This window comes from Nylanderia fulva, unplaced genomic scaffold (assembly GCF_048542155.1).
Source record: "Nylanderia fulva isolate GAGA-0341 unplaced genomic scaffold, ASM4854215v1 Scaffold343, whole genome shotgun sequence".
Lineage (NCBI taxonomy): Eukaryota > Metazoa > Arthropoda > Insecta > Hymenoptera > Formicidae > Nylanderia > Nylanderia fulva.
The window spans coordinates 91657-116351 of NW_028190415.1; the positions used below are offsets into that span (position 1 = coordinate 91657).

Sequence of the window (24695 nt, forward strand, 5' to 3'; positions counted from 1 at the left end):
TTTTTCTTCTTCTTCTCTTGCCCCCCGTCCGCTCGTCATCAGGATTTATATTATAAAACCTTCTCCCTTTTTTTACCCCCCCCCCTCCCCCTTTTTCCCCCCACCCCTTTCCCCCCCACATCCCCCCCCCCCCCACCCCCCCCCACTCCCACCCCTTTTTCGCTCAAACCCACCCTCTTTCGTCCTATTTTTTCATTTTTTGTTCTCTCTCCCCTGTTGTCCTCTTTCCCCTCTTTCACCCTCTTTCGTCCCTCTTTCCCTTTTTTCGCCTTTTCACCCCTTTTTGGGGTTCGTCCTCTTTTGCCCTTTTTTAAAACACCATCTTTCCCCCCTTTTTCACCCTTTTTTTTTTCCTCTCAAAACCCCCTTTTTTCATTCCCCCCTCACTTTTTTTTTTCCTCCTCTTTCACTTTTTTTCGTCCTTTTTTCCCCCAAAAAACCCTTTTTCCCCCCTCTTTCACCCTTTTCCCCTTCCTCTCACCCCTTTCCCCCTCTCAAAACCCTTTTTCGTCCTCTCCCCCCCCTTTTTCGCCCTTTTTTCACCCTCTTTCGCCCTTTTTTCCCCCTTTTTTTCGCCTCTTCACCCCCCTTTCGTCCTCTCCCCCTTTTTAAAATTCTTCTCCCTCTTTCACCCCTTTCCCCCCCTTTTCCCCCCTTTTTCACCCCCTTTTTCGCCCTTTTCACCCCTTTTCCCCGTCCTCTTTCCCCTCTCACCCTTTTTTTAAAACCCTTTTTTCGTCCTCTCTCACCCTCTTTGGGCCCTTTTTTTCCCCCCTATTTCCCCCTTTTTTCCCCCCTTTTCCTTTCGTCCTCTTTTCGTCCTCTTTAAATTCACCCTTTTTGGGGTCCCCCTCTCACCCTTTTTTTCGACCCTTTCCCCTTTTTGGGGGCCCCTCTTTCACTCCCTTTTGGGGCTTCTCTCACTTTTTTTAAATTTTTTTTCACCCTATTTCTTCCCCTTCTTCCCCTTTCCCCTTTTTTTCGCCCTTTTTTCACTCCCTTTTCCCCCTCTTCTCACCCTTTTTTCCCCATTCTGCCCCCCCCCTCTTTTTTTCCCCCCAAAACCCTTTTTTTTCCCCTTTTTTTCCCCCTCTTTCGTCCTTTTTCAAAACCCCTTTTTTCCCCCCTCTCCCCCCCTTTTTCCCCACCTCTTTCCCTCCCTTTTCCCCGCCTTTTTCCCTCTCCTTTGTCTTTTTTTCCTCCCTTCTTTTTTTTTTTTTAACCCCATTTCATTTCCTCTTTCACCCTCTTTCGTCCTCTTTCCCCTTTTTTTCTTTCCCCCCTCACCCCTTTTTTCCCCTCTTTCAACCCTCTTTTCGTCCCCTCTCCCTCTCCCCCCCCCCTCTTTTTTTCCCCACCCTTTTTCCCCTTTCAAAACCCTTTCCCCGTCCTCTTTAACCCCCCTTTTTTCCCCCTTTTTTCACCCCTCTTTTTTTTCGGCCCTTTTTGTCGCCCTTTTTTTCACCCTTTTCCCCGTCCTCTCTCCCCCACCCTTTTTTTCTTCCCCCCCACCCTTTTTCCCCCCTTTTTTCGTCGTCCCTTTCCCCTTTTCATTTCCCTCTCACCCTCTTTCGTTCCTTTTCCCCTTTTTCTTTCCCCCCTTAAAACCCCTTTTTCATTTTTTCCCCCCCCCCTTTTTTTTGCAAGGGGTTTTTAAAAGTAAAATTTAATTTTAATATCATTAAAATTTAAAATTTCCCCGCGCGCCCCTTTTTTTAAAATAAATTTTTTTTTTTCTTTTTATTTTTAATTTTTAAATTTGGAAAAATTTTTTAATTTTTAAAATTTTTCCCCTTGGGCCCCTTTTTGCCTTTTAGAGCAGATTTTTTCCCCAATTTTGGGGTTTGTCCCCAAATTTTTTTAAATTTTTTTTTTAACTTTATCGGGGGGGGGGGGGTTCCCAAAAAACTTTCTTTGAAAAAACAAATTTTATATTTTAAATTTTTTCCTTTCTTTTTTGTTATTTCAAAAAATTTTAGAACATTTTGACATAGCTTATCTTTTTTTTTCGGAAAATTTTAAAAAATCGTTTTTTTTTTTTCTTATTAAAAGCCCCTTTATTTTAGGGGGAATAAAAACTAAAATTTTAAAAAAATTTTAAAAAGTGGCCCCTTTTCTAAATTTTTAATGAAGAAAAAAAAATTTTTTTTTTTTTTAAAAAAAAAATGTAAATTTTAAAAATTTTTTTTAATTTTTTAAAATACCCCTCCTTAAATTTTATAGAGAAAAATTAAAAACTTCTACATACTTTCTAAATATAAAATTTTAATTTTTTTAATTTTAAAAAAAGCTGGAAAAAAATAAATTTTTAAATTTTTTTTTTTACTCTAAATATAAGAATTAATATTTCAATGAAAAAACGGGGGGGCCCCAAAAATAACTCTTTTTTTTTTTGCATTACTTAAAAAAAATTGATATACATCCTTCCCCAAGAAAACATTTTGGTAAATCTACATCTTTAAAACTATCATCACTTTGAAGATTTTTAAAATTTTTCTGTGTTTCTTTTTTATTTTTTATTTTTTTAAAAATTTATTAAAATTACATTTTTTCTTTTTGCATATCAAATTTTGTATTCATAAACATTTTCTTTTTAATATATTTTAAAATTAAATGATATTTGAATTTTTTTATATTTTTAAAAATACTTTATTTTTTTTGGGGTTTATCATTTTTTTTTTTACATTTTTTCAAATAATTTTCTGCAACGAAAACTATTGACACCTTTCATAAGTTTTAAAAAAAATTTTTTGGGAAAAAGACCGTTCCCTTTTTTTAAAAATAAAAAATTTAAAATCGGGAAAACTTAAAAAAAGGGAAAATTTTGGGGATGGTAGTAAAAGCAAAAAAAAAATTATTTTTAAAAGAAATATTTAAAAAAATGATAACGATAAATTTTTTTTTTACCCCCCGCACGTCAAATTTTTTTTTTTTTAAAAAAACCCCGCACGCCCAAAATCGCGGAGCACTAAAAACCCCCCCTTTTTAAAAACCCTTGCAAAGGGGGACAAAATTCCACTACATGCCTTGCATTTGTTTGTGTACTTTTTATATATGGGGGGGGCATGTGTTGTATACTTTTAAAATACGTTGTATCGATTAAGTCTATTTTAAAACCCCCTTTTGTTTCCCCCCCCTTTTTGGGTTAAAATATTTAAAAGCCAAAAATTTCCCCCCCGCGTTAAGATATACGGTGTCTGGCATGCCCTTCCGGGGTCCCTTTAAAAACCTACCGTGTTTTTTAAAGGGTTTTTTATTTAAAAAAATTAAAAATGTATTAAAAGTTATTTTTTTATGTATATATAAATTTTGTAATATTTTATTTGGGTTTTTCCCCCCGTCCCCGTCCCCGCCCCCCCTTCTCTTTCCCCCCCCCCCAGGCCCCTTTTTCCCCCAATAAAATTGGGGGAGGACTTTTTATGGGGGCGCAAAAAGCGCCCCCTTTTTGGAAAAGCGAACCCCCCGGCCGTTTTCCCCTCTGAAAAGGGGAATTTAAAAAAAAATTTTTTTTAAAATTTGAAATATGGTATATTTAGGATTCTGGGATGGGATAAAAAATAATTTAAAAATGTTAAAAAAAATGTTAAAAAATATAATTTTTTAAATTTTATAAAAAATCTTTTTTTTTGAAATTTTAATAAATTTATTTTTTTAAAACCCCCTTTTTTAATTAAAATTAATTTTTTTTAAAAAAAAAAAAATTTTTATTATAGAAAAATTTGAGAAAATTTAAATTTTTAAATTTTTTAAAATTTTTTTATTAAATAAATTTTTTCAAAATTTAAAATTTTTTAAATTAAAAAATTATTTATATATATAAAAAAATATTTTATTTTTTCCTATAAAATTTAAATGTTTTTTACATTTAAAAATTTAAAAATTTTATTTGTTTCCCCAAATTGGGTTGTTTTGTTTTTTTGGGGTTTTGTTTTTTTTTTTTTCCCCCCCATTTTTGTTTTTTCCCTTTTAATTTTGTTTTCCCCTTTTTTTCCCCCCCCATTCCCCCTTTCCCCCGTTTCCCCCGGGTTTTTCTTTTAACCGTGTTCCCCCCCTTTTTCCCCCCTTTCCCCCTTTCCTTTTACTGTTTTTTCGGTGTGGTCGTCCCCGCGTCCCCTTGGATTCCCCCTTTTCCCCCCCTGTGACGTTCTTTAAAAGTCAATACGTAATGAATCTAAAGGTTTTAAAAAATTGTTTTAATTTTTTTGGGGTTACTTTATTTATTTTTTGTATTAGGTTTTAAGGGAAAAATTTTATACTCAAAAATTTTTTTTTAAATACGAATTTTAAAAAGCCCCAATTGAAAAATTTTTTTTTAAAAAATTTAAAAATTAAATTTTTTTGTTGATATAAAATTATATTTCCCCCAAAAAAAATTTTTAAAATATTATATAAAATTTAAATTTTTTGGGGAAAGAAATGTGTTCCCCCTAAAAGTTTCGTAAAACTACAAAAATTTTAAAAAACTTTTTTTTAACGTTTTTTAAAAATTTAACATTAAAATTTTTGGGGGATATCAATGAAAAATTTTTAAAAAAAACCCTTTTTATAACTTTTATATAAATTTAAAAAAAGAAATTGCGATGTAAAAATTAAATTTTAAAAAAAAATCGAATTTTTTTTAATTATCTGTTTTAATTTTTTTTTAAAAAAAATTTTTTTTAGAGTATACTTTTATTCAAAAATAATGTTACGTTTTTAATATAACTTTTCAATTAATTAAAATTTTGTCTTTCCCAAATTTTTGATTTAAACCCCTTTTTTTAACCAAATACATAAGGGGTTTCGTTTTTAAAATAATTTTTAAAACACTTTGTCCTTAAAAAATTACTTAAAAATTTACAAAATTTTTTTAGTTTTATCCCCCTTTTACTTAAAACCAAAATCATAAAACCCCTTATAAAAAAGTAACGCCCCAAAATTAAAAAAAAACCCCTTTTTGAAAAAATTAAATTTTCCTTCGTTTTAAACAAACGATACGTCACAGTTATGAAAAAATTGCAGGTTCTTTTAAAAACCTTTTTACGCGGGTACTTCTCTATAAAATCTTCCTTTAAAAATTTCAGTCAGGAAAGTTTAAAGGTTGATGAAATTGACGGTACATCTGTGGTAATTAGAATTAACAATTTTCTCATTAAGAGCATGTCACAAAGAATAATGAGATTATCATAATGACAATTGATATAAACGAAATTAATCGGAGAACGATCGATTAAAAATTAATACAAGCTAATTTAATTAAAAGTTTTTTAATTAACGATTAATATGAGTTAATTTTAATTAAAAGTACTTTAATTGACGATTGAAAAAAACAGATTCAATCGAAGACAATTCAATTGACAATTGATTTGAGCAGAAACAATTAAAAAATATTTAATTGACGATTAAACATATCAAATTTAATGCGAATCTCTTCCATTAATAATTGACTTAAGAAAATCGATATAATTTCTCTATTTCCATTAATTAACAATGTGTAACAATTAATACAATTTAAATTTTAATCGAAGATGTTTGATTGATGATATTAAAATGACTGAATTTAAATAATATATATATTTTCCTTGGTTCTAGCAAAGTTATTGTACGTAATAGTTACAATATAAATAATAAATAATTTACGTTTTTTAAACCATATTTTTATTGAGAACATTTTCAATTCATTATATATTTTATTATATTTAATTTAATTATATTTAATTCAATTCAATTTCAATACTTTATTTGCCCCCTCAGGGATTAAAGGCGCTTTTGAGGAGCGTACCCAAACCTTACAAATTTCTTACAATCTTAACTTATAGACTACTCTTACATTCTACTCTTACATCTATCTTACAATTATCTTATCTCTAACTTAATCTACCTATTTACTAATTAAGAGAGAGAAAGAGCTGTCCCTAACCTATTCCTCGCTTCGCCTCGGCTTCCAGTTCCCCATACATTCCCCAACACCTCATTCATACTTTCACACATTCTCCTCATACCTCCTTCCTCCTCTTCCCCTTCCACCCTCCCCTCCATCTTCTTTTTCTCTAATTCCCTCATCCACCCTTCTCCCTCTTCTCCTTCTTGCAGTATTTCCCTCATTTTTTCCCACCAGTTTCCCTTATTCCCCTCTCCCCCACATTCTCCTATTACATGTTCCCAAGTTTCATCTTCCATCCCACATAGTCTGCATCTTCTTTTCCCCTCCTCTTCCCAGTATCTCGCCCCCTCATTTCATTGTTCATTCTATACCTCACTATCCTTCTCCATCTGCTTTCCCCCCATCCCTTTCTCAAGTATTCCGGTAAACCCTCCTCCTTCCATTCTCCATACCATCTATTGTATCTCGACTCTCTTATCTTCTCCCATCTTTCCTCCTTTTGCCTTTCTCTGTCCTTCTGCTCCCATCCCTCATATACTTCCTCCCCCCTTTCTCTTTTTTCCTCCATCTCCCTCTCTTCTATCCCTCTTCCTTCAAAAAATTTTGCCCTCTCTTCCTCCCACACCGTTTTCTCCTTTCCTTCCTTTACCCTCTCCTTCATCTCCTCATAGCATTTCCTCGCTAAACTTCCTCCCATTCCTTCCTCTAATTTTTTCTCATACCCTATCGCTCTTCTTCCTGCTCTTATCCTGAATTTATCCTTTCCTATCTCTTCTCTTACCATATACCCCGGCGTACACCAATCTACTCCTAACGTCCACCTAATCCATCTTTCCTGCATTGCCTCTACTTCTCTCCTCTCCTTCCACCCCCATATTTCCGCCCCATACTCCATCACCGTTCCCACCAACCTTTCCATTAACCATACTCTTTTCATCCAGTCTCCTGCAAATCTTCTCTTTCCCATACCCCATACTTGTCTCATCACCGCTCCTGCTTTCCTCACTCTATCCCTCACCTGCGCCTCCTGTCCTCCATTCCTTTGTAACTTATATCCTAGATACTTGAACTCTTTCACTTCCTCTAATTTTTTCCCTTTCCATCTCCACTCCATTTTCCTCATTCTTCCTCCCCCCTTTCTAAACCTCATTATTTTTGTCTTATCCACATTTACCTCTAGACTTTTTTTATCCATGTAATTTTCCATTTTCCCCAACATATGTATCATCCCCTCCTCCTCCTCCGCCAACAACACCATGTCATCCGCATATGCCAAGCAGTGCACTTTTTCCCCTCCCAACTTTACTCCTCCCCAGCCTCCTTTTTTCAGCACTTCCTCTATATCCGCTATCAACAAATTGAACAAGTGTGGGCTCATTGGACAACCTTGCCTCACACCCCTTGCCGTCCAGAAGTTTTCTCCTTCCTCCTTCCCCGCTCTTACTTTACTCCTCGTTTCCTTGTATACCTCTTCTATCCTACTACTTAACCCTTCTCTTACCCCCCTCTTCCTCATCGCCTCCATTAACACCTCCCTATCCACTGAGTCAAACGCCGCCTTCAGATCTATGAAGGCCGCTACTACCTTACCTCCCTTCTTCTTCACTTTTTTATTGATCAGGTAGTTTAGCACATATATACTGTCAATCACCCCCATTCCCTTCCTAAAGCCTGTTTGACTCTCCGGCAACATATTCCCCCTCTCTATTTCCTCCTTTAACCTTTCTGTTAGAATCCCCACATACACCTTATATAACGTTGGCATCAAAGTCACCCCTCTGTAGTTTTCCACCCTATTCCCCGTTCCCTTTTTTAACAGTGGTACTATTATCCCCTCTTTCCACCTCTCCGGCCATCCTTCCCCTCTCCAGACTCTGTTGCACATTTCCCATACCCACTCTTCTACCCTCTCTCCTCCATATTTCCATACCTCACTCGGTATCCCATCCTCCCCCGCTGCTTTTCCTTTCTTCAATTTTCCCAATATCCTCTTTACTTCCCCCCTGCTTATCTCCTGCTCCTCATCCCTCTCCCTTTTCTCTTTTCCTCCTCTTACAACTTTAACCTCTACCCCTCCCAATAAGTCCATGAAATATTCCTTCCACTCCTCCGCTTTTATCTCCTCATTCACTCCTTCTCTCTTCTTCCTTTCCCTGTTTATAATTTTCCATACCTCTCCTTCTGTTCTTGCCTCTATCGCTTCCTTGTACCATCTTATCTTCTCCTCCTCCCTTTTTCCTTTACACATTAGCTTATATTCTGCCCTTTCTTTTCTGTATCCTTCTCCTCCTTCTCCTTTCTTCCTCCATTCCCTTAGCTTTCTCCTCACTTCTTTCCTCTTCTCCTCACATTCCTCATCCCACCACCCTTTCTTTTTTCCTTCTCCACTCTCTTTTTCTCCTTCTCTCAGTTCCTCTTCTATCCTTCCTATTTTTTCCTCTAGCTCCTCTTCTATTCCCTCTTTCCACCCCTCTCCCCATTCTATTTCCTCTCTTATTCTTTCTCCTCCCCTCTTCGTCCATCTCCCCTTTTTTCTTATTCCTTTTCCTTCCTTCCTTTTCCCTTTTTCAGCACCTCCTCTTCTTTCTAACGTTACAATCAAAGGGTGATGGTCCGACTCTATGTTATCTCCCACCTCCATTTTCTTTATCTTTTCCTTTACTCTATCCTCTCCCACCACATAGTCTATCACCGATTCCCCTCTTCCTCCTGTATATGTGTACTCCCCCTCCCTATCCCCTCTAATCCCTCCGTTAAAAATTCCCCATCCCACTTCTTCTAGCTCTTTTATCAACTTCCTCCCATCCTCATTTACCTTCTTGTCCTTCGATCTTTTTTCCTCTTCCTCCTCTCCTCCTATCACTCCCCCCCCTTTTACCTGTCCTTGCGTTGAAATCTCCTCCTAAAATCGTCAATTTATCTTCTTCATTCTCTTCCATCCATTCCTTCATTTCCTCCATTTTCCTTTCCATGTCCCCGTTAATGTATATACCTATTACCCTCCACTTCTCTCTTCCTACCTCTAAATCCGCCATCATTATTCCCTCCGCCTTTTCTCCCATTCCTGATACTTTTATCCTTCCCCTCTCCTCCTTTACCCCCATGATCATTCCCCCCATCGGTCTTCCTTTCTTCTTTCTCTTCTTTGCTGCTTGCTTCTCCCATCTATATCCTTTCGGTAACCTCTTTTTAATCGCCTCCCATCCCTTTTCCTCTATCCATGTTTCCATCATCACCACTACCTCCCAATCCTCTATTTCCTTCCAGAATTTTTCTTCCTTGTTTTTCAACCCTGCCACATTCCAAAAACCTATCTTCCATTCCTCTCTTTCTTCTCCTTTTTCCTTTCTTCTTTCTATCTCCGTCTCCCTTTCTCCCTCCTCCTTTCTCTTCTTACTACTCTTCTTCCCTTCTCCTTTCCTTCCTTCTTCTCTTCTCCCCTCTTCTATCCCTTTTTTTCCTCCATTCTTGTCTTCATGCCCCCCTCTTCCACCTCCATTTTCTCCATTTCTTCTCTAATTTCTCCTTTCCAGTTCTTGAGCACTCTTTCTTCCTTTTCCCATTTCCACCAAACATCATTGATTTTTATCCTACCGTAGCTTGTCCACACCTTGTTCCCTTTCCTCTTTTCTTCCTCCGCAATTTCCATTATTCTCCATTTCATCTTTCTTTCCTCCCATGTTAGGTCGTCCTCTATCCTCACCCTCTTTCCTCTTAACAGACTCTTTTTTTCCATTACCTGTCTCTTTTGTTCTCTGCTGCCTAGTCTTACAACCACCATTTCTCCTTCCTTTCCCTCCTTTCCTTTCAACCTTCTTATCCATTCTATTTCCGTTTCCGCTCCTATTTCTTTCATTATTTTCTCCACTCTTTCTTTTATATCTTCCTTCCCTTCTTCTATTCTTATCACGATGTTATTCCTTCTTTCTTCTCTCTCTTTCCACTCTAACTTCTTTCCTATGTCTCTCATTTTCCCCATTATTGACTCACCTAACCCCTTACTCCCTCCTTCTCCCCCCTCTCTTTCTCTTTCTTCCTTTTTACTTCTCTTCTCTATTCTTGCCTCCAACTCTATCACCCTTTCCTCCAGTCTTTCTATCTTTTTTCCCATTTTTTTTCTTTCTTCTCTCCATTCCCCCTCCTTTTTCCATATTTCAATTTTCAATTTTCTTATTTCCTCACCCAACTTCTCTGTAATCTTCTTTCCTATCTCCTCCATCATCCTCTTTAACTCCTCCTTTTCTATCCCCCCTACTTCTCTGTTCAGCCTTTCTGTTTTTTTGCTCCTTCTCAGACTTCTTTCCTCTTTATCCTTATCCTCCTCTCCCCCTTCTTCCCTTTTCCTTTTCAAGAAATCCTCTATACATCCCATACTGCTCCTCCTCTCTTTCGCTAACTCATCTACTCTTCTCGGCCTCCCTGCCTTCTTTTTTACTTCCTCCTCATCTCCCTTCTTTCCCCCTTCCTCAACCATCCTATCGCTAGTAGTCTCTATCCTCCTATCTCTACTATTCTCTTCCCTACCATTCTTTTCCTCCTTATTCATTTTTCTCTTATCGCTTTCTTTCTTTGATTCACTTACTCTATGTTCTAATTCGCTCCAACTCGCTAGTGAATTCCCTAGTGAATTCCCTATTGAATTCCCTATCTTTCTATCTGCACCTGCTCTCTACACCTACTCTCTTTCTTCCACGTGTCTACGTGTCCACGTGTCTCACCTTTTCCTGCTTTCTATTTTCTAACTCCTTACAATCCTTATAATATTATATCCTTTCAATCTATCCTCCTCTTTTTCCTACGCCCTCTCACCTCCTATCTCCTATTCTCCTCACCCCTTTTCTCACTCTTTCCTCACAAATACCTGCCACGCTTTCACACACCTGTCACTCACACTCTCACCGGAACCGGAAGCCCAAATTACATAACAATTTTATGTAACAATTATAGATTCATTACGTTATTGACATAAACGATACGTCACAGTTATGCAATAATTGCTAGTTTCTTCTTTAACCGTTACGCGGTGTACGATTCTCTATCTATCTCGCATTCAAATTTCAGTCAGGAAAGTTTAAAGTTGATGAAATTGACGGTAACATCTGTGTTAATATAGAATTAAATTTTCTCATGTAAGATCATGTCACAAAGAATAATGAGATTATCATAATGACAATTGATATAAACGAAATTAATCGGAGAACGATCGATTAAAAATTAATACAAGCTAATTTAATTAAAAGTTTTTTAATTAACGATTAATATGAGTTAATTTTAATTAAAAATACTTTAATTGACGATTGAAAAAAACAGATTCAATCGAAGACAATTCAATTGACCATTGATTTGAGCAGAAACAATTAAAAAATATTTAATTGACGATTAAATATATCAAATTTAATGCGAATCTCTTCCATTAATAATTGACTTAAGAAAATCGATATAATTTCTCTATTTCCATTAATTAACAATGTGTAACGATTAATACAATTTAAATTTTAATCGAAGAAGTTTGATTGATGATATTAAAATGACTGAATTTAAGTAATATATATCTTTTCCTTGGTTCTAGCAAAGTTATTGTACGTAATAGTTACAATATAAATAATAAATAATTTACGTTTTTTAAACCATATTTTTATTGAGAACATTTTCAATTCATTATACATTTTATTATATTTAATTTAATTATATTTAATGTTAATATATATTTCTCGAATTTTTTCTCATTTGTTCTAAAATAATAAATGTATAATATGTTATATTAATATGTGTTGTACATATATACAATATATATTATAATTCAAAATTATTAATCAATAAATATTGCAGGAAGTTTGGTAATACAACGAAGTGTAACCATACAGTTTCCTTCTGGAGAACATTTCTGCAATCAACTAGGTAACCATTTCACAATGTTTTTACATATTACATTCAAATTGTGTTTATTTATTATAAATAAATTATTAAAGAGAAATATTAAAAAATATTGAATAACATAATTAGAATACGTTGTATATAAATATTTATATAAATGGTCTTGTTTTAAAATTGTATTACTATTTAAATGCTTAGAATGTATATATTTTGTTATTATGTATTTATTTATATATTTATATTTTTTTATATTGAAAAGGCTCGGCGGCGACGTGGTCGGCTTCATTCATCGGTATCTGAAATGTATAAAGAGTATTAGTTTTTTATAATAAAAAATAATAGTATTTTATAATGAAAAATAAAATACTTACATCTCTCTCTGCCATTTCGGTGTTTGAGTACATCTGGAATTATAATAAAATGAAATAAGATCTGGATATTTCGAACACCTGATATAACGAGTCGATGCGCGTAAACAAGTTTTTATGCGCGAACGACAAGAGTAACATTAAAGCACGTCCAAAATATATCTATTGCAAAACTATATGTAAAATCATAATTATAATCACGGAACCAATAAATAAGATGCGAATATCTCAAAAATTCACGAAAAGATCCCGAAAAGTTCATAAAAATGACAATGTTCCGTCGCTTAATGCTAGTCGTTCTCGCGAAATAACTTATTAATAATAAACGAACTTAATTGCTGACTACTAATTAAGTGATTCTATAAAATCACTTAATATATATATTATAATATATATTTATTTAATTATATATATATTGTGACGTGACAAATTGAAATTGTCCGTCACAAGGGCTGAATGGCCCGATCGGGGGAAGGCACGGGACCTCTGCTCTCCCGAGACAGCGAGAGAGAGAGAGAGAGAGAGAGAGCGTGCGTGCGAAAAGCGCGGGACCGGACGCGATCCCGCTGCTACGCGTTTTCGTGTATTTCTTTTTGTTGTTAGGAGTTTGTTTGGAGAAGTTAGGATTATTTCGGCGGCAGACAGGATGTGCGACGAGTCTCAGCCGAGAGAGAAACTCAGAGAGGAAAGATAGGAGAGCATGGGAAGCAGGACGACGGGGACCCCCTTCGTCAGGGACACGCTCGGTAAGCCAAGATCAACAATTTCTCCACCGAATATCCGACAACGGAGTAGGTGCCACTGCCTCAAAAATTTGTACCTTCCAGGAGCGAGCAGGGGATGGCCACTCGGGTGCAACAAGCACCCGAGTCCCCGCATACGGAGCGCCGGCAGGAGAGCTGCCGCCCCCGGGACTTCCGGAATCCCGAAGGAGAGCAAGGAGCGGCCCTGCCGTGCGCTGCCGCGACGACCGCCTACGAGGGGCAACCCGCGGATCAGGACTCCGCGGGTAAGGATAATTACGCGCGCGGCCGCAAAGATCACCGAGGCCGCGCGCGGCCGACCTGATAGCGCCGCGAGTGGCCTATCTAAGTAATTGGGTCACCGACGTGTCTTCTGAGGGCCCCCGGTTCGGCACTGTCTAGCGAGCGCCCGAGGAGAGCAGAAGTCCCGAGCTGAGGCGCAACTCAGAGAGAGCGAGAGAGGAGAGGACGCCAAGGAGCGTCATAGGACTGGTGAGACGACGTGGTCATCCTGCTGTCGCCGAATTAAGGTAGTAGGGTGGATGGGTTCCGAGTCATTTATCGTTAATAGATTACGCTGGACTTAGTTGCCGGCCGTTGTAAAATTTGCGAGAGATTCGTTTATTGTCGAGTCGCGTTAGTAACGTAACGAGACCCTATTGGGAGAAATTACGACCCATCCACTCTCTCGCGTTTCCGCATATTCTCTCTCCCGCGTGGACAGTCTTCGCGCGTAACATTGTCGCGCGAAAATTACCGCGATTTACGCGTTGCCGATTATTGTTCGAAGCAAAAATCAAAGAGCTCATAAACGCTTTCAGGCTCATTAAAGTATTGATAATGTAAAGTATTAATGTTGTAAAGTATTGAGGTTGTAAAGGCTTAAACGAAAAGGCGTGATTACGTTTGATTTTGTGTGTGGAAATTATGTACGGCGCACGCGGTGCGCCCTTACGCCGGCCCCTTTGTTGTCGCGCATACCGCGCGGATCACGCGCCCGCGGCGTGGAGCCATATACCCGGTGGCGCGTCGCCGATTTAATTAATCGTCTTTTCGTTATTGGGGACCCTACCTCGTTGCCGCGAATTTGTTAAAGATTATTCATAACTCGGCACGGCGAACCACCGGGCGTAGTGCCCCACCGAACTCTCAATCGTGCGTCTGTGCACGCCGCTTATTTCTTTATATTATATACTCATGTGTCTTGTGAACCAAAGTTAAATATATGTTTTACTAACTTTAATTCCTAGGGTGATTTCTTGCCGCCACGCACCCGAACCCTTACCCGCACAGAGGCTAGCCGAGCGGGAAAGTTGCCGTCGCGATCTCTCTCTCTCCCGTGATTGACGCCCGCGAAAGGGCTAGGACAAGAGGTCCGAGGAAATTAAGACTTAGCGTCCCGCGAATTTATTAATTGAGAGACGGTGCGGCTGCCGCACCTGGCGCCCAACTAAATTGAGATTTTAGTTTTCTCTTTATTATTTTTTTTTGTTTGTTGCAAAATTTTTTTTGTGATCGAACGGAGAGATCGCGCCGAAGGTAACCGATATTCCGCAGGAGACTTTTCTCCTTCCGCGACGAATGGATATTCGCTGCGAATTCCGCGCGATACGGTTATAATATATATATATTTATTTAATAATATATATATTATCACTCAACCAAAACTGTACATATATCTAATAAAAACATTTACCGTATTAATGAAAAGATACATTAAAATTGGTCCAATGAGTTATCTTATTATCATAATGATTTAGGTTTTATAAAAGGATAATTTGAATTATTAAACTATTACTAGGATTTATTGTAACAATAAATGTGTACATTGAAAAATCTCCTATAGGTTTATTATAATAAAAAAAAACTTTATTGACTCAATGAATTATGTAATTGAATTATGCATTGCATTTTATTATTATTAATACATGTAATCATAATTCGATAAATGATTTCATTACTTTATGATCACGTTTGTTGATATTATGAAATGATATGATTGACTACTTCATTGTATTATATTAATGAATTTTTTCATAGATTTATTAAAAAACTTCATTGAAACAATAAATTGTATAATAAATTTATTAAAAAACTTAATTGAATCAATAAATAATATAATTAAGTGACATTTTATATATTATTAATATTAATGTATATATTCATTAATTTGGTAAATTATTTTATCATATAACAATTACGTTTATTGATATTATTATTTATTTTTTTATTTATATTAATATATTATTTTAATATATTAATAATAATATATTAAATGTAAAGTAATAAATATATGTAGTTACAAATTGAATCAGATATACTGAGTTATAAAATATATACATTATTATTAATGTAATGTTAAATGTATATTTTTAAATGCGACATCAAAAGTTCGAAATTAAATAAGAAGTAAATTAATACAAATTGTCGCTCGTGTATTGAAAACAAAGTGATAAATATAAGGCCAACTTATCGAGCTGAATATTCGAGATGTTCAGTCAACTACCATTTATTACATGTATAAATTATAAACTACAGTCATTATATTATATTAAAACTAACGCAAATTAACGCAAATTACAATCATTCTATAAACGTTTCGACCGCACGCGGTCTTCTTCAGTATAATTATTGAAAAATAAATTCTTACAATTCATATGATATCGAAATTTAATTATAGTTATTCAGAATCGAGAGTTTTTGAGCAATTAACGCGTGTTTCAATCCGTCCTGTCCAACAATGTTCGCCTCGATATGATCTCTGATTTTGTTCAGATCTTGGATGATTTCATCGTTAATATGCGAGAAATTAACCCGTACCGTAGGCGCTATCATCGTTCTTCTTGACAATTTTGCTACTTATTAACAGTTATTAAGGATGACACTTAACAAACAACAATACAGAAAGACAGCTCATTTTAAACTCTCACAGTTTAAAATGAGCTGTCTTTCTGTATTGTTGTTTGTTAAGTGTCATCCTTAATAACTGTTAATAAGTAGCAAAATTGTCAAGAAGAACGATGATAGCGCCTACGGTACGGGTTAATTTCTCGCATATTAACGATGAAATCATCCAAGATCTGAACAAAATCAGAGATCATATCGAGGCGAACATTGTTGGACAGGACGGATTGAAACACGCGTTAATTGCTCAAAAACTCTCGATTCTGAATAACTATAATTAAATTTCGATATCATATGAATTGTAAGAATTTATTTTTCAATAATTATACTGAAGAAGACCGCGTGCGGTCGAAACGTTTATAGAATGATTGTAATTTGCGTTAATTTGCGTTAGTTTTAATATAATATAATGACTGTAGTTTATAATTTATACATGTAATAAATGGTAGTTGACTGAACATCTCGAATATTCAGCTCGATAAGTTGGCCTTATATTTATCACTTTGTTTTAAATAAGAAGTTTAAGTTAATCGAAAATAAAAAACACAACTCTAAAGCTAATTTTTGGATAATAGAATAAATACAAAATAAGAATTTTTATTCCAAAAGAATTTTATTCAATATATTATTCTGTGTAGATGTATACATTTATGTTACATGAGAAGATAAAATAACATACACGATTAATATTTTTATGCAGTTTTGAGATTTTCTATTAATACGTGAACTTTGGAAAAGGAATTATTAGATTTAATTTCAAAAAAATTCGATTCAATAAAATTCCAAAACATTAAACTTTCAGTCGGAAAACTAAAATTAAATACATGAAAACTTTTAAATAATATATCAACTGCCCTAAGAAAACTGTTAAACGAATACTTAACATCATCGAAATACACATAAATATCTGTTATTCTTGAAATATCTTCGCCAACACACATAATGAAGGGTTGAATGCATTCCTTTTTATTTTTGAGATTCATAAGATGATCCTCTATTTCTTGATGAGATTTACCAAAGTAAACAAAAGATTCCTGAGAATCTCTAATAGTAAATTTTATAGTACTTTTTTTGCCAGTCAAATCTTTTTTCACAATTTTTTGGGTTGGAACCAAGTAACCATGGAGACTCCAAAAAACTATTGCATCACGACCATCTATATACAAATTAAGTTAAATAAATAAAGAATGTGTTATACAAGTGACAAAATAATATAATATATTAAACAGCTTAATAATGAAATAAAATTTGTTACAAATTTAAAAAATTTTTAATTAAATTAATATCATTTACTTTCAGAAAGTGTCTCCTGTTTCAACATTTGTAGGTATGCTCTTATGGATTTATCTTTCACGTGATTATCTTTGCATAAAAATGATGTAAGATTATTTAAGCAAGTCTCCCACTTATTTAACAGGCCATTTCCCGTTTCGAATAAGACATTAAAATCCATGTCAATCTGTAAAACATTTTAAGAATCAATTCGCTTGTCAGTTCTAAATTTCCATTTAATTTAAGTACCAATCTAAAGCCAGATGGCTTTCTATAGAAGGGCCACTTTTCAAAAATAGCTGCCGTATTTGCAAGATTATTTATTTCTTTTAGTCGATGTTGGCCACATGCTCTCCAACATTTGTCAAACTCTTCCGATGTCAGGCTGTCAAATTTGAGTGCATTAATGCAACTTTCTGCATCATTTTCTGGAACTAAAATATTGAACATTATTCCATGTAATTTTCAAACATAATAAGTACTTACTAAATGTTCTCTGAGTCCGTTGAGTTAGTTTTGTATTTTCTGTTTTTTTTTGGTAAAATATGTTTCCCAACTACTGTTTTAATTGAAGATTTTAAATTGGAAAATTTATTATATAATTTTCCACGTTTACCTATTCGATAATATTCCTAAATATAAATAATTTTAAGAGTTTAACTAGGCTCTGTAATATAAATATAAATTTAACATATATAAGATAGGCAATAAGAGCCAAATCGCGGATGACAGTGCGTTTTTTTCACATTTATTTCTTTAGGGGGAATAGGGGATACATGGAATTAAAAATCTCTTGTAGAGATTATTCCAATTTTATATCTTGGCCGTGTCCAAGTAAAATTTGGTGCCTTGTGCACAGGTATTTAATTCTAACGAAAAAATTTTTAGTTTCGTTTAGAATAACGCACTGTCATCCGCGATTTGGCTCTTATTGCCTATCTTATATATGTTAAATTTATATTTATATTACAGAGCCTAGTTAAACTCTTAATTTATACACGCTGGCTTAAAGGCGTTTATTTACCAACATTAATATATATAACAGAGAAAAGTATAGAATCGAAAGGATCTGAATAGCTCAGTTGGAAGAGCAGTCGCCCGGCAAGCGAAAGGTCTCGGGTTCGATTCCCGATTCTGCGACTTTCGGATCTATATTTTTCTCTCGCATTTATTTCTTTAGGGGGAATAGGGGGTACATGGAATTAAAAATCTCTTGTAGAGATTATTCCAATTTTATATCTTGGCCGTGTCCAAGTAAAATTTGGTGCCTTGTGCACAGGTATTTAATTCTAACGAAAAAATTTTAGTTTCGTTTAGAATAACGCACTGTCATCCGCGATTTGGCTCTTATTGCCTATCTTATATATGATAAATAATTTTATAAAGATGAATATTGTAATTAGTGATATTGTACTTTGATTTTTTCAATGAAAAAATAATTAACTTTATCTAGTCATTATTATATATCTTTATATTTTAAATTTCAAATAAACTTACTAATTGCTGACTACTAATTAAGTGATTCTACATTTCATTAAAGACGATGATGATGTTAGAACAATAGTTTACAGAATTTTATATGTATATGACTTACCGAAGTTAGTTGCTGAGATGTCAGTCTTCTCACGGCCACAAACTGATTAGACCGCAGGCTGCGCGACAGGGGTGCGTAATCATGCGGCTTGTATTTAGAATGATATGCTCGATGCCACGCGTTTCACACGTGTTGTTCTTGGCCGCGTGTTCATATCATCGATGTTTTCGACAATTTTCGGTGCGACGAAATAATCGCTGCTTTAATCAGGTAATGATTTTATAATTTGTGAATATGTTGATGAAGTTAATGTGTAAAGTTATAAGATAATTAATTCTTTACATATTTGGATTATAATTAAATATTAATTTTATAATAGTACAGACACACACACACACACACACTCTCACGCGCGCTTATGTCCGTGTGTTGATACGTATATCTATATTCTTTAATTAATATTTAAATTTATATTGTACATATGCAGAATATATATGCAGGATATCACAGAATTAGTAGTAAACCTGTTAATGGAAGATTCTTGAGATAATTGGGAGACGATTTTGCTTCTAACTATATTAATATATAAATTTATAAACTATATAGTTTTTTTCAAAAATTTTGATTTTTCTCAATATTTTATATACAAAATTTATGAAACAAGATCGACGAAAAATTAATATTTTATGAGATACTTACGTTCATGCAAAATAATGTGTTAAAGATGTAAAATATCCTGTTAAATATTCTCTTTGTGATTATCTTATTCTTACAACTTATTGTTTTAATAATTATATTTCACTTTTACGCGATATTTTTATTCTTTTTATTATTCCCCTTATTTCTATATGTGTATATCGTCTATAATTCTTATAATTTCTTTTTTTTTAATTGCATCTTTTGCTATTTTTTATTTGTTTTCGAATTATTACCCTGTATATATATATATATATATATATAATATTTCTTTATAAAATCAATAAAATCAATGTTTACAAGCAACTATTATAATAAATATATATATTTATATATTTAAAATACATCTAATATATATAATTTTGATTTAAATCGTAGCACCCTTTATACTGCGCATGATGCAACACGCCTTAACCGAACAAATATTTTGGAAAATCGTTCGTTTATATACAAACAGCAAGTGAGTAATACAATATAGAATATAATATAAAAAAAATAAAATTACATAACAAATTTTAATAACTTAAATTGTATATATTTGTTACACGTAACGTTTTCACCAACAGATTTAGAATATAATCATGTTAAATCACTATATTCCTTATTAATTTGATTGCATAGAAAATATTTAATTATCACGCACATGATTTTATATAATAAACAATTATCTCATCAATATGAATATGTGCAGATATAATATAATAAATATAAATATGTGAATATATTATTCTGTTTGCAATCTTTAATTATTAAATTATATTATTTCCAAATTATATGCATAATAGATATGCAACAAAACAATTATTATTAACAATATATATTTGCAATCCAGATATTATATAAAACTATTCACACACAAGAAAAATAATATTTTGAAAAGTAATTGCTGGTGTACGATTACATTTTTGTTTAATTGGCAAACAAATATTTAATAAAATTTATTAATTTAAAAAAAGGAAAAAGAAAAATGAATCTTTTCAATATAAAAAAAATATAAATATATAAATAAATACATAATAACAAAATATATACATTCTAAGCATTTAAATAATAATACAATTTTAAAACAAGACCAATTATATAAATACTTATATACAACGTATTCTAATTATGTTATTCAATATTTTCCAATATTTCTCTCTAATAATTTATTTATAATAATTAAACACAATTTGAATGTAATACGTGATTGCCATTTTCCAAATTATGTAAGCGATTATCTAATCGTGTACATAAAATTTTTCAAATATTTCAAATATATATCAATTGAGATATTTAATTTGAATTATTTATTTTATTATTATTTTGTACATATGCACAAAACATAACTTCGGAATATTTCAAATACATATTAATTGAAATATTTAATTTCAAATATTTATTTTACTATTATTTTGTAAATATACTTAAAACGTTACTTTCGGAATATTGCATATACACACCAATTGAGATATTTCATTTGAAATATTTATTTTCATATTATTTTGTAAATATACCTAAAACGATAACTTTGGAATGTTTTAAATATATATCAATTGAGATATTTCATTTGAAATATTTTTAATATATACTATGATGAAATATTTCAATTGTAACATTTATGATTTATATCAAAAACAAATACGTAAAATGTATCATTTGAAATCTAAATGAAACAATTTGAAACATTGCATGTATAACGAATTTGTAAAGTATAGAATCGAAAAGATCTGAATAGCTCAGCTGGAAGAGCAGTCGCCCGGCAAGCGAGAAAGGTCTCGGGTTCGATTCCCGATTCAGCGATTTTCGGATCTATATTTTTCTCTTGCATTAATTTATTTATTTTCCGTAGGGGGGTTAAAAAGGGGTATTGAAATTAAATCTCAAAATATGAGATTATTTCATATTTAAAATCTTGGCCGTGTCCAAGTAAAAATTTGGTGCCTTGTGCACCGGTATTTAATTCTAACGAAAAATTATTTAGTTTCGTTAGGATAACGCATTGTCATCGGCGATTTGGCTCTTGTTGCCCGTCTTATACGTTAAATTTATATTTATATTACAGAGCCTTGTTAAAACTCTTATATTGATACACGCTGGCTTAAAAAATGCGTTTGTTTACCAACATTAATATATATAACAGAGAAAAGTATAGAATCGAAAAGATCTGAATAGCTCAGCTGGAAGAGCAGTCGCCCGGCAAGCGAAAGGTCTCGGGTTCGATTCCCGATTCAGCGATTTTCGGATCTATATTTTTCTCTTGCATTTATTTATTTATTTTCCGTAGGGGGGTTAAAAAGGGGTATTGAAATTAAATCTCAAAATATGAGATTATTTCATATTTAAAATCTTGGCCGTGTCCAAGTAAAAATTTGGTGCCTTGTGCACCGGTATTTAATTCTAACGAAAAATTATTTAGTTTCGTTAGGATAACGCATTGTCATCCGCGATTTGGCTCTTGTTGCCCGTCTTATACGTTAAATTGCATGTATATTTCATGTTTAGTGGGTTAACGTTAACAGGAATTTTCAAGATCTCTGCAAGGTCGAATGAATATCAGCATCATCTGCCTTTCTTCACATCCAATGGTGTTTGTTTGAAACATTTTTTCGTCTTGCATATTTAACAAGTTTATTTAAATGTCGTAGGAAGTTTTATTATCAATAAATCATCAATGCCTCTTAAAAATTCTTGTTTAATCTGTAAGTAAATTCTGTATTTATAAATCTTGTTTGTACAGAAATACCTATTTCATAAGTATATTTTGTACTTATTAAATATCTCGAAAGTATATAGGAAAATTTCAGACAAAAGTTGTTTAGTTTAAAGGGAAAACAAAGATAGGCATTTAACTTCGATTGGTATTCATCATTTTGTGCATAAAAATCTTGAGGTAAGATTATTGAATCAAATATTGTGAAGAATCGATATATTAAAAAAAAATAAAATGTTTCTATTTATAAAAAAAATTAGATTTACTTCAAATTTTCGATTATGATTTTTAATTTTAAGAAATTTTAGGTCTACTGCATTGATGATTTATTTACAATAATAATAAATAAATACTATTTTGACGTGTCAATGTAATTACGTGAATTACAAGTACTATACAAAAGAAAAATGAACAGATGTAATTTCATTTCTTTTTAACTGCAGTTTCTGAAGTATTGTTTAATTAGTGTAATAATTTTGAATCTTTGCATATGTTTATTAAAATAATTTATAATGTATTTATATAACTTTTTTATTTTACAGATCCGGAAAAATAAAAAAAAAAATTAATCGGCTGCTCTGTATAAAATAGGCGCTGTATAAAAGCTGCCATATGCGCTGAATTAGAACATCGGCTGCTAATAGCGCTGAATTTTGGCTTGCCCTAGACGCCTGCATCCAATTACAAAAATGAATTTTGTTCGGCCTATTACGTATCCAAACTAAAATTATTCGCTATTATAGCGTTTTCGTCTGTAATAGCGCAGATTTTTGGCTTGCCCGTGGCGCCTATACAATTAGAAAAAGTATTTTTGTTTTGGGTCTATTACACATCCAAATTAACAGTATTCGCTTTTGTAGCATTTTAGTCTGCAATATCTCAGACCTTTCGCCTGCCCTAGGCGTCTAATTAGAAAAATCTTATTTGATACTTGCATCACTAAAAGGCTGCCCCAAACGCCGTATATCTATAACTAAAACTGTCCCAAACAACTGAAAATGGATCATCAGTGTCACAAGTTCCATTATGGCAATAAGGAAAAGAATATTTTGGCTTCCAAAGAATGGTTGAAGGAAACGATGATAGACAGTTTCCATGCGCTACTCGAAAGCAATTCTGATTATGCACCTCGACCTGTATGGTTGACAATATTTCCCGATCAGATTGTTCCACTGAATAATTCAAAGAAGAAGCATTTGCAAATACTGCACAGTGATTTTGGTGGTGGACATTGGGTTGCTTGCCATTACGATGCAAAATCTATTATTATATATGATTCTCATGAAGGTAGTCGTAATGCAAATATACAAAATTTGAATGGAGAAATTCGAATTTTTGTGGACAGATTATTTCCCTTTCATGATTGTCAAAACAATCCAATAGTTTTTCCTAAAGTTCAGTCGCAAGGTGACGGTTATAATTGTGGTCCTATGGCAATTGCGATTGTTACATCTATTCTGTTTGGCGTAAATCCTTGCATCGTGACGTATAATCAATCGTTGCTAAGACCTCATTTGTCCGCAATGTTTGAAAAACAAACAATAACTCATTTTCCGTACCTCTATGATTCAATTGCTCCATTAACGCTACTGCCGTTGGAGACATTGAAAAGACAAGAGAGATGCACTGAGAAAAAGACTTGCACGTAGTAAGGAAACAGAGGAACAGCGTTCGAAACGAATCGAAAAAGATGCTTTTTCTCACAAAGAAAAATATTTTATGAATCCTGCAACAAAACGTCAGATAATGCGTGATCAGTACCATAAGGATCCTGAAACAAAACGTCAGATGGTGCGTGATCAGTACCATAAGGATCCTGAAACAAAACGTCAGATGGTGCGTGATCAGTACCATAAGGATCCTGAAACAAAACGTCAGATGGTGCGTGATCAGTACCATAAGGATCCTGAAACAAAACGTCAGATGGTGCGTGATCAGTACCATAAGGATCCTGAAACAAAACGTCAGATGGTGCGTGATCAGTACCATAAGGATCCTGAAACAAAACGTCAGGTGGTGCGTGATCAGTACCATAATGATCCTGAAACAAAACGTCAGATGGTGCGTGATCAGTACCATAAGGATCCTGAAACAAAACGTCAGGTGGTGCGTGATCAGTACCATAATGATCCTGAAACAAAACGTCAGATGGTGCGTGATCAGTACCATAAGGATCCTGAAACAAAACGTCAGATGGTGCGTGATCAGTACCATAAGGATCCTGAAACAAAACGTCAGATAGTGCGTGATCAGTACCATAAGGATCCTGAAACAAAACGTCAGGTGGTGCGTGATCAGTACCATAATGATCCTGAAACAAAACGTCAGATGGTGCGTGATCAGTACCATAAGGATCCTGAAACAAAACGTCAGGTGGTGCGTGATCAGTACCATAATGATCCTGAAACAAAACGTCAGATGGTGCGTGATCAGTACCATAAGGATCCTGAAACAAAACGTCAGATGGTGCGTGATCAGTACCATAAGGATCCTGAAACAAAACGTCAGATAGTGCGTGATCAGTACCATAAGGATCCTGAAACAAAACTTCAGATGGTGCGTGATCAGTACCATAAGGATCCTGAAACAAAACGTCAAAAAATGCGTGATACATATAAAAAAGATCTTGAGGGATTACGTAAAAGAAATCGGGGCGAATACCAAAAAGATGTAGAAAATAAACGGTACGTCAAAAGAAAAAATTATTTAAAAAATGGCCCCGGGAAAGAGGGGCCCCCAAGAAAAAAAC

The 24695-nt window shown here is 33.9% G+C and overlaps 1 long non-coding RNA gene across 1 annotated transcript; it reads right to left on the minus strand.

The window, feature by feature from the left end:
• Positions 1-16394: 16394 nt before the first annotated feature.
• Positions 16395-18691, minus strand: LOC146722248 (uncharacterized). Its single transcript, XR_014925264.1, has 4 exons — positions 18619-18691; positions 17274-17458; positions 17046-17211; positions 16395-16908 (listed from the first exon to the last, which is right to left on the minus strand). It is a non-coding gene; the product is annotated as an uncharacterized LOC146722248 (long non-coding RNA).
• Positions 18692-24695: the final 6004 nt, after the last annotated feature.